Source organism: Pan paniscus, chromosome 15 (assembly GCF_029289425.2).
Source record: "Pan paniscus chromosome 15, NHGRI_mPanPan1-v2.0_pri, whole genome shotgun sequence".
Lineage (NCBI taxonomy): Eukaryota > Metazoa > Chordata > Mammalia > Primates > Hominidae > Pan > Pan paniscus.
Window position 1 is genome coordinate 35,663,403 of NC_073264.2, and position 11,162 is coordinate 35,674,564.

At 33.1% G+C, this 11,162-nt stretch overlaps 1 non-coding gene across 1 annotated transcript; it reads right to left on the reverse strand.

Moving 5' to 3' along the window:
* Positions 1-4,893: 4,893 nt before the first annotated feature.
* On the reverse strand, positions 4,894-5,000 carry LOC112437139 (U6 spliceosomal RNA). The gene has a single exon (XR_003025789.2). It is a non-coding gene; the product is annotated as a U6 spliceosomal RNA (small nuclear RNA).
* Positions 5,001-11,162: the final 6,162 nt, after the last annotated feature.

Below are 11,162 nucleotides of genomic sequence, written 5' to 3' on the forward strand. Positions count from 1 at the left end.
TAATTATATCTATTATTATATATTATATATTATATATAACATCTATATACTATATACTATATATTTATATTTAATAAAATAATATATTATATATTAAATATATTATTATATTTTATATATAATATGTAATAACATATTTAATATATAACATATTATATATTTAATATATTATATTTATATAATATATTATATATTATAATATATTTTATATAATATAATTATATATTATATATATTATATTATAATATATAATATAGATAATTATATTATGTATTATATAATATAGTATATATAATTATATATATTTATATATATATATAAATATATATATAAATATATATATAAATATATATAAAAATATATATATAAATATATATTTATAATTATATATAATTATATATATAATTTATATAGTACATATAATTATATGTAATTATAAATATAATTATATATACTATGATACATATATACTATATATAATATAGTATATACATACATTCAAGGTGTGTCTGTGTTTTTCTTAAAAAAGGAAAAAGACAAAGGAAAAACAGATAATGGATGGCTGTTGTCAATGGAAACTGTAAGGAGATTGTGTCCTCACTGCTCACGGATTGTTTATTGGTCAAAGGCCTCAGGAGGCCCAGGACTCTTCATGGCCATCACGGTACCAACTGCAGCTATCACCTTTTTTTTCTTTTTTCCATTTTCTACCTTTTGACATATATAAACACATATATTATATATACTATATGCTATATAATATATATAATTATAATATATTATATAGTATATATTATACATTATATATTATATGTTATGTATTATATAAATTAAATATATTATTATATTTAGTATATTATATATAATATATAATATATTAAATATATTATCATATTTATTATATATAATATATATTAAATAATATATATTATATATTATAATTTATATAGTATATATAATTATATATAATTATAAATATATATTTTATATAATTATGTATAAATAATAAATATATATAATTATATAATATATATAACATATATTATATAATATATATTTCATGTATATTATATTAAATATATACAATTATATATTATAATTTATATAGTATATAAAATTATATATATTATAATTTACATGGTATATACAATTATATATTATAATTTATATGGTATATACAATTATATATATTATAATTTATATGGTATATACAATTATATATATTATAATTTATATGGTATATACAATTATATATATTATAATTTATATGGTATATACAATTATATATTATAATTTATATGGTATATACAGTTATATATTATAATTTATATAGTATATACAATTATATATATTATAATTTATATAGTATATACAATTATATATAATTACAAATATATATTTTTATATAATTATATATAAATAATAAATATATAATTATATAATATATTTAATATATATTATATTAAATATATAATTATATAATATATATTTAATATATTATAAATATATACAATTATATATATTATAATTTATATAGTATATAAATTATATATTATAATTTCTATAGTATATACAATTATATATTATAATTTATATGGTATATACAATTATATATTATAATTTATATGGTATATACAATTATATATTATAATTTATATGGTATATACAATTATATATTATAATTTATATGGTATATACAATTATATATTATAACTTATATGGTATATACAATTATATATATTATAATTTATATAGTATATACAATTATATATTATAATTTGTATAGTATATACAATTATAAATGTATATATTATATATAACATATAGTAATATATTTTATAGAATTATAAATTATATATATTATATATAAAATATATTTTATACAATTATAAATTATATATATTATATATAACATATAATAATATATTTTATAGAATTATAAATTATATATAATATATAACATATAATATATTTTATATAATTATAAATTATATTATTATATATAACATATAACATATTTTATATAATTATAAATTATATTATATATAACATATAATAATATATTTTATATAATTATAAATTATATATATTATATATAACATACAATATATTTCATATAATTATAAATTATATATAATATATAACATATAATATATTTCATATAATTATAAATTATATATAATATATAACATATAATATATTTCATATAATTATAAATTATATATTATATATAATTATAAATTATATATATTATATATTATATATAACATATATTATATATTATACATTATATATAACATATATTATATATTATATCTTATATATAACATATATTATATATATTATATATTATATATAACACATTATATATAATATATAATATATAACATGTTATATATAATATATAACATGTTATATGTAATATATAACATATATGTTATATATAACATATATGTTGCATATATTATATGTTATATATAACATATATGTTATATATTATATGTTATATATAACGTATATTATATATTATATAGTATGTTATACATACTATATATTGTATATAGTATATGTACAATATATATTTATATAATATACTATATATTATATATAGTATATAGTATATATAATATATGTATTTGTATATGTCAAAAGGTAGGAAATGAAAAAAAGAAAAAAAAAGGTGATAGCTGCAGTTGGTACTGTGATGGCCGTGAAGTGTCCTGGGCCTCCCGAGGCCTTTGACCAATAAACAATCCGTGAGCAGTGAGGACACAGTCTCCTTACAGTTTCCATTGCCAACAGCCATCCATTATCTCTTTTTCCTTTGTCTTTTTCCTTTTTTAAAAAAAACACAGACACACCTTGAATCGAGTTTCTTTGTATATGGAGGCTCCGTGTCTCTCTTTAAGCAGAGACCAGGCAAGACTTCAGAAAAACCCTCATGAGCACACTGCATTTGAAACATGTTAGACATGTAATTTTAAATGAAGTTTGTACAGCAGTGTCATTTTTTTGTCCCCCTAACCGATGTGAACTTTACTTTGTTTTAAAACTGATCAGTTTTGCCATGGGGCCAGAATTATTCCTTGTTAGAATTGTTCAATTCAAGTCTGCTGCTTTCCTACAATTTTTCAAATTTTATAATGGATTAAATACAATAAACTCTGCTTAACAAATAAGGTCTGTGTGAAACACAAAAAAAATAAATAAATAAAGGAAAGAGGTTTAATTGACTCAGTTCAGCATGGCTAGGGAGGCCTCAGGAAACTTACAATCATGGCAGATGGCGAAGGTCAAGCAAGGCACCTTCTTAATAGTTTACCTAGAGTATTCATGAAAACTGTGATAGTCACCATTTAAAGTTATTGCCCTGTTAACCATTTTTATAGTCTATGAATTTAGGTGTTTACCTGAGTAGGAAACATAAGGTTAAATCATAGGTATTTACCAGTAACTTAGGATTTAGCTGTTTTCATTAAGTGAACAATATTGAACGTCTTATTTATCGAAAATTACACAAGCAAAGATGATTCTGTTTTGGGCTGGGTTTATGATTTTATATCCCTTATGGTAAATTTTGACACCTTATAGTATTCTGCAGGGATAAATATGAAGCTGCTTGCTCAATAAAAGAAAAATACTGATAATTCTTAAGACATTTTTCTTTTTTTTTTTTTTTCCTTAATTTTTTATTATACTTTAAGTTTTAGGGTACATGTGCACACTGTGCAGGTTAGTTACATATGTATACATGTGCCATGCTGGTGCGCTGCACCCACTAACTCGTCATCTAGCATTAGGTATATCTCCCAGTGCTATCCCTCCCCCCTCCCCCCTCCCCACCACAGTCCCCAGAGTGTGATATTCCCCTTCCTGTGTCCATGTGATCTCATTGTTCAATTCCCACCTATGAGTGAGAATATGCGGTGTTTGGTTTTTTGTTCTTGCGATAGTTTACTGAGAATGATGGTTTCCAGTTTCATCCATGTCCCTACAAAGGACATGAACTCATCATTTTTTATGGCTGCATAGTATTCCATGGTGTATATGTGCCACATTTTCTTAATCCAGTCTATCATTGTTGGACATTTGGGTTGATTCCAAGTCTTTGCTATTGTGAATAATGCCGCAATAAACATACGTGTGCATGTGTCTTTATAGCAGCATGATTTATAGTCCTTTGGGTATATACCCAGTAATGGGATGGCTGGGTCAAATGGTATTTCTAGTTCTAGATCCCTGAGGAATCGCCACACTGACTTCCACAATGGTTGAACTAGTTTACAGTCCCACCAACAGTGTAAAAGTGTTCCTATTTCTCCACATCCTCTCCAGCACCTGTTGTTTCCTGACTTTTTAATAATTGCCATTCTAACTGGTGTGAGATGATATCTCATAGTGGTTTTGATTTGCATTTCTCTGATGGCCAATGATGATGAGCATTTTTTCATATGTTTTTTGGCTGCATAAATGTCTTCTTTTGAGAAGTGTCTGTTCATGTCCTTCGCCCACTTTTTGATGGGGTTGTTTGTTTTTTTCTTGTAAATTTGTTTGAGTTCATTGTAGATTCTGGATATTAGCCCTTTGTCAGATGAGTAGGTTGCGAAAATTTTCTCCCATGTTGTAGGTTGCCTGTTCACTCTGATGGTAGTTTCTTTTGCTGTGCAGAAGCTCCTTAGTTTAATTAGATCCCATTTGTCAATTTTGGCTTTTGTTGCCATTGCTTTTGGTGTTTTGGACATGAAGTCCCTGCCCACGCCTATGTCCTGAATGGTAGTGCCTAGGTTTTCTTCTAGGGTTTTTATGGTTTTAGGTCTAACATTTAAATCTTTAATCCATCTTGAATTGATTTTTGTATAAGGTGTAAGGAAGGGATCCAGTTTCAGCTTTCTAAAAAATATGGAACGCTTCACGAATTTGCGTGTCATCCTTGCGCAGGGGCCATGCTAATCTTCTCTGTATCGTTCCAATTTTAGTACATGTGCTGCCGAAGCGAGCACTTCTTAAGACATTTCTAACATTATTTTACCAATAATTTTAAAGCCATCCTATTTATTAAAGATTTTACTAAAGTCACATGAACTTGAAAAGCATTTGGGTTTATTGTTTAATTCTACGAGCACACTTTAACTTCAGCCAAAATTTTGTACCTTATGGCCAAAAACACATAACAAAATATGTGTACATACACATAAACACACACACACAGACACACACACGCTCATACAAAGATCCTACAGCTTTTACTTCAGAACTCTAGCCATGAGATAGTAATACAAACTCCCTGTTTGCAAAAACAAAAATGAAAAAAAAACAATTGGATGCAAACAGTGAATTATATATCAGTAGGAAAGTAACAGCTGACTTAAAAAAGGCAGAAAAGAGAACAGAGAGGTGACAGAGAACTTAGGAACTTTATAGTTGCAGGTCGACCTTGGGGCCCTGAATTTTTTCTTCATGTAAATGTGCACAAAAAGACCGCAATATGTCAATTTTGAAACACTTTCAAGTACAAGTGCCATAAAACCAATGGGGCACCCAAAAGGGGGTCATTCTCCTTGTTTTTCCCAACTCTTAGATTATGTTTCCTACTTTGTTTTTCCTCAAAATGACAAACTGAGTTGTGGCCTAGGGTTTAGTGTAGTGGATTGAAGTGTGCTGATTGTGGGTGGGACCCCACAGTGTATCACCACTGAGTTATTTCTGCCTTATTATGTGTCTCAGTTTCTCCCTGGAGGTCTAGCACCTTTGAGAAGGCTCAAAACAGAGTAACTGAGCTCCTGTATGCATTTCCTGGATGAGCCTTTCAAACAAATTTTGTTGGGGATTCCCTGCAGGGCTGCTGCACATTGCAGGGGATCAACCCCCAGACACTCCCACTCGGGCCCCAGTCACCTAGGAGCACCTTTCAGCTGGGAGGAGCAAAACACCCTTTCTCTTTGGAGCTGAGAAAACTCAGTCTCTCATTTTTCTAGTAAAACAACAGTTCAGTTCCTCATGCAAACGCACATACAAGCCAACTGAGATGAATTTTGGGAGGAAAACCAATGGGAAAGACCCTTTAGAATGTACCTTCAAACTAGAAATGAAATGGGGTACCCAAAAGGGGATTGTTCTCCTTGTCTTTAGAAAAAGGCAAGAATTGGGATCCTAAACAACCACTTCCTAGGAGGAGGAAAAAAAAACCCACCAGCTCAGAATAAATCCAGGAGTATCAACAAAAGGAGGTTCAGGGCTCCCAAGTAGCTGGGACTACATGTGTGTGCCACCACACCCAGCTAATTTTTGTATTTTTAGTAGAGACAGGGTTTTACCATGTTGGCCAGGCTAGTCTCAAACTCCTGACCTCAGGTGATCCACCTGCCTCAGCCTCCCAAAGCGTTGGAATTACAGGCATGAGCCACGGCACCCAGCCCAGAAAAGTGTATTTTTGTTTGACAGGTGTTCTTTTTAACTTAGCTATTGTTTCTTAGCTAAAATCGCCGAGTTCAGAGTAGAGTCTGTTAAGGAACAGGACAAAGAAAGTGCTCTCTATGCCTGGACTCAGCATGAACAGATCTGAAAGAGAGGCAAGCCTATTTTACCTGAGGGCCTACCTTTTATAAACACTTTATCTCCAATAGCTTTTTCACCTTCAGGGCAGGATAGTAACTAAGCCAAAAAGTTGACAGATTTAATTTTTCTTATCAATTAGTCACTTAAGCTTTTTCTTTGCCTTTGCTCAGGGATTTACCAAGGCAAAGGCAAAGAAAAATCTTAAGGGCAAATTAGATTAAATAAAAATACTGAAATCTTTGTACAAGTTTCTGCACATCAATAGGCAATAGATGAGACTAATTTGGGAGCCCTCACTTTCAAGTACACTTCTTCAAGTGCAGTCTTGTTTATCTGGAATGTTCCACTGCACCTTTAAATTATCCATAGTGAGATTTCACCATTTCTGTAAGCCTTCACTGCTTCCAGGGCCTAATACGTATGTATGTATAAGCTGGAAGGTATTCGGTTCTTCAGAAATTAAGGATCCCATTTTACCTCAAATATTGGCTTTGGCTCTCAGATCCCCTTGATCAACTTAGCCAATGATTTTTTTTCCTACCTAAGCCCGCAAGAAAAAGACACAAAAGGAATAGAACACAAAAATCCCTGCAAATTTCCAAAAGTTTATACCCCCTGCAGTATTGCCATTTACTACAGGTTTCTTTCTGACTCAGATATAAGAAGCCTCACCAGGCGTGGTGGCTCACGCCGATGATCCCAGCACTTTGGGAGGCTGAGGTAGGCGGATCATCGGAGGTCAGGAGTTTGAGACCAGCCTGACCAACATGGTAAAACCCCATCTCTAGTAAAAATACAAAATTAGCAGGACATGGTGGCGCATGCCTGTAATCCCAGCTACTCAGGAGGCTGAGGCAAGAGAATCACTTGAACCCGGGAGGTGGAGTCTGCAGTGAGCCAAGATCACACCATTGCACTCCAGTTTGGGCAACAGAGCAAAACTCCATCTCAAAAAAAAAAAAAAAAAAAAAAAAAAAGCCTCTAACTAGATCCAAACCAATTAATTATTAGATCCAGTCTAATCCTGGATCCAGTCCAGTTTCTGTCATGACTTCCAAACCCAGTTTGGATCACAAAATTGCTCAGAGAACTCAGAGAGCTCAAAACACAAATCCATGGAGCTTTGGAATCCAAGAGAGAACTTATGATGATCCCCAGTTGCCGCAAGAGAGCAATGGACACAATGAGCCCGGTGGGTACCTCGATTAGTCACGCAGCATTCCTGGGGGTCACTGGAAGCTCTACTTCAGATCCCACTTCTGATGTCATCTGTTAAAAGAAAATTCTTAGCCAAATTAAATTTAACAGAGTTTAATTGAGTAAAGAATGATTCACAAATCAAGCAGCCTCCTGAGCCAGAGTAGATTCAGAGACTCCAGCACAGCCACATGGTGGAAGAGGATTTATGGACAGGAAAAGGAAAAATGTACAGAAAGTGGAAGTGAGGGACAGAAATAGCCAGATTGGTCACAGCTCAGGGTCTGCCTTATTTGAACACCATTTGAACAGTTGGACCCTTTTGATTGGCCAAAACTTGGTGACTGGCTCAAGAGTAGGTTATAGTCTGTTTACACACCCATTTAGGTTAGAGTTCACTGTATATGGAGAAACCTTTAGGCCAAACTTAAAATATGGAAGGAGGCAGCTTTAGGCTAAACTTGATTGAACAATATCTAAATGTGAAAGGCAGCAATTCTCAACAGAGTGAAGCGCAACCCTGTCTGTGCTCTATGTGTGCTACAGCATAAGTGTTACAAACGCTGGGTAAAAGTGGTTGGAAAACACTCATTTAAAGGACATATCAATTATCCCTCTCTCCAGGTTCACCTAGCTCCATCTCAACATTAATTCAGACTATCAGAAAGCAACAAGCCTGACCCAAATTACTGTTGCTGCATTTAAACAATTGCTGTATTAAATCCCCATACTGGATCTTTTAAGATTTCATATAATAGCCTTGGCTTTTGTACAGAAAAGAGGAAAAGGAGGCTCAGCAAAGGAAACTGCTAGTGACAGAGGTGAATAATGGTCAAAGAGAACAGGGAGAATAATCCTAAAAAATAAAAAAATAAAAAACTAGGTTCAGGATTTAGGTATCAGAAGCCATTTCAGACCATAGAAAAAACAGAAAGGCCAAAATTAGATTTTTAGCTCAGAATCAACTCTCTTTTCTGTCATCCTTCTTGTCTGCACTGAGTTGAGGAAGGAGAGATCAATTTTATGGAACTGGGGGGCTAAAGGGCTCTCATTTTACCTCCCAGGTTGCTTGGTTGTCATATCTGCCTGTTGCTGTAAGCAGGACCCAAATGAACAATGGGCCTGTTCACACTGGAGCCTTTTCCAGAATGATACCATCTGCTTGTGTGATTCACCCATCTGGAGGGATATGAAGCGCAAAAGCCATAGCTGTTTCTCAGCCACAGCCTGGCTACAGGAGGAAACCAAACAAGTCTGGAAGCTACCCTCAAGGCAGAAGAACTAGGAGAGTTGAGATCTCATGGGGAAAACATAGGGGATAAAGTCATGGAAGAAGTTATAAAAGCTGTTTCTCATATTATTTCTCTTCACTAAAATAAAACAGTAAAGAAGACACTGGATAATGAGAATTACTAAATGCAGTTCACTATCTTAAATTAATAATGACAGTTATTGTGCAATTATTTTTCCATTTGACATCTAAGTTTTGCTAAAAAACATTTCAAACTTTTTTCTTCCTCAAAGTTTGTACAAGATGAAACTTCTAGATCTGGTAACAGGACAAAAAAAAAATCTGGAAATGTTAGATAAAATATAACAACAACAACAAAATTGTTTTATTAGATATGCCTATGGCTTAGATGTTTGTTCCTACCAAATCTTGTGTTGAAACTGAATCCCCAATGTGGCGGTATTGGAAGGTGGGCCCCAATGTGGCAGTATTGGAAGGTAGGGCCCAATGGGAGGTATTTGAGTCATGGGGGCAGGCCCTTCATGAATATATTAGTGCCTTCCCTCAGGGATGAGTGAGTTCACACTCTATTAGTTCCCACAGAGCTGGTTTAGAAAGAGCCTGGCACCTCCCCTATCTCTCTCTAACTTCCTCTCCTGCCATGTGGTCTCTACACATGCCAGCTCCCCTTCTGCCTTCTTGCATAAGTGCAAGCAGCCTGAGGCCCTCACCAGATGCAGATGCCCCATCTTGAAGCTTCCAGCCTCAGAATTGTAAGCAAAATAAACCTTTTTCCTTATAAATTGCCCAGCCTCGGGTAATCCTTTATAGCAACACAAAACAGACTAGCATAGATACTCAACTGAGTTCGCAAGAACAAAAGTGTGAAAGCTGAGGGCCTATATTATGTAGGGGCAGGGAAGAAAGATAAAGAGAAGAAATAAACATCAAACTAGGAGACCAAAGTCTTGGGCCACAATGAGGAGGAGTTGAAGCTAAGCCATGTGTAGATTTGAAATCTAAATACCTAAATGTATATACACATGGGACACAGGAATCCTCAAGCCAAGAAATAAACATAAATATTGTTCCTGGGCTGGTGATTTCCTCACAGTACCTAAAAATAACAAACAGAAATCCACAACTGACAGAATCTTTCTCAATCCAGAGCGCTTGAAATTCACAGACACAAAAAATCCCTACAAAGAAGAACTTACAGTTAATAATAAAGTAATAATAAAACATACATAGAACTAATACACCATGAACAAGAGTCAGCCTAGACAACAAACTAGGTAATAGAATCTGAAACACTATGATAAGTAGATTCTTCAATGTTTTAGATATATAATTATATTTATTTATTTTACATATTTGTTTATTTATTTATGTATAGAAAGGCTCTGTCTCTGTCACCCAGGATGGAGTGCAGTGGTATAACTGCCGGATGGGTTCACCTTGACCGCTGCCTAGACAGAACCAATTTATCAAGACAGGGGAATGGCAATGGAGAAAGAGTAATTCACACAGAGCCGGCTATGTGGAAGACTGGAATTTTATTATCACTCAAATCAGTCTCCCAGAGCATTCGGGGATCAGAGTTTTGATTTTTTGTTTTTTTGGTTTTTTTGAGACGGAGTCTCACTCTGTCACCCAGGCTGGATGGAGTACAGTGGCGTGATCTCGGCTCACTGCAAGTTCCGCCTCCCGGGTTCACACCATTCTCCTGCCTCAGCCTCCTGAGTAGCTGGGATTACAGGCACCCAACACCACGCCTGGCTAATTTTTTGTGTTTTTAGTAGAGACGGGGTTTCACCGTGTTAACCAGGATGGTCTCGTTCTCCTGACCTCGTGATCCGCCCGCCTCGGCCTCCCAAAGTGCTGGGATTATAGGTGTGAGCCACCACGCCCAGCTGGGGATCAGAGTTTTTAAAGATAATTTGGTGGGTAGGGGCTTGGGAGGTGGGGATTGGTCAGGTTGGAGATGGAACCACAGGGGGTCTAAGTGAGGTTTTCTTAATGTCTTCTGTTCCTGGGTGCGATGGAAGAACTGGTTGAGCCAGATTTTTGATCTGGGTGGTGTCTGCTGATCCATCGAGTGCAGGGTCTGCAAAATATCTCAAGCACTGATCTTGGGTTTTACAATAGTGATGTTTTCCCCAAGAGCAATTTGGAGAGG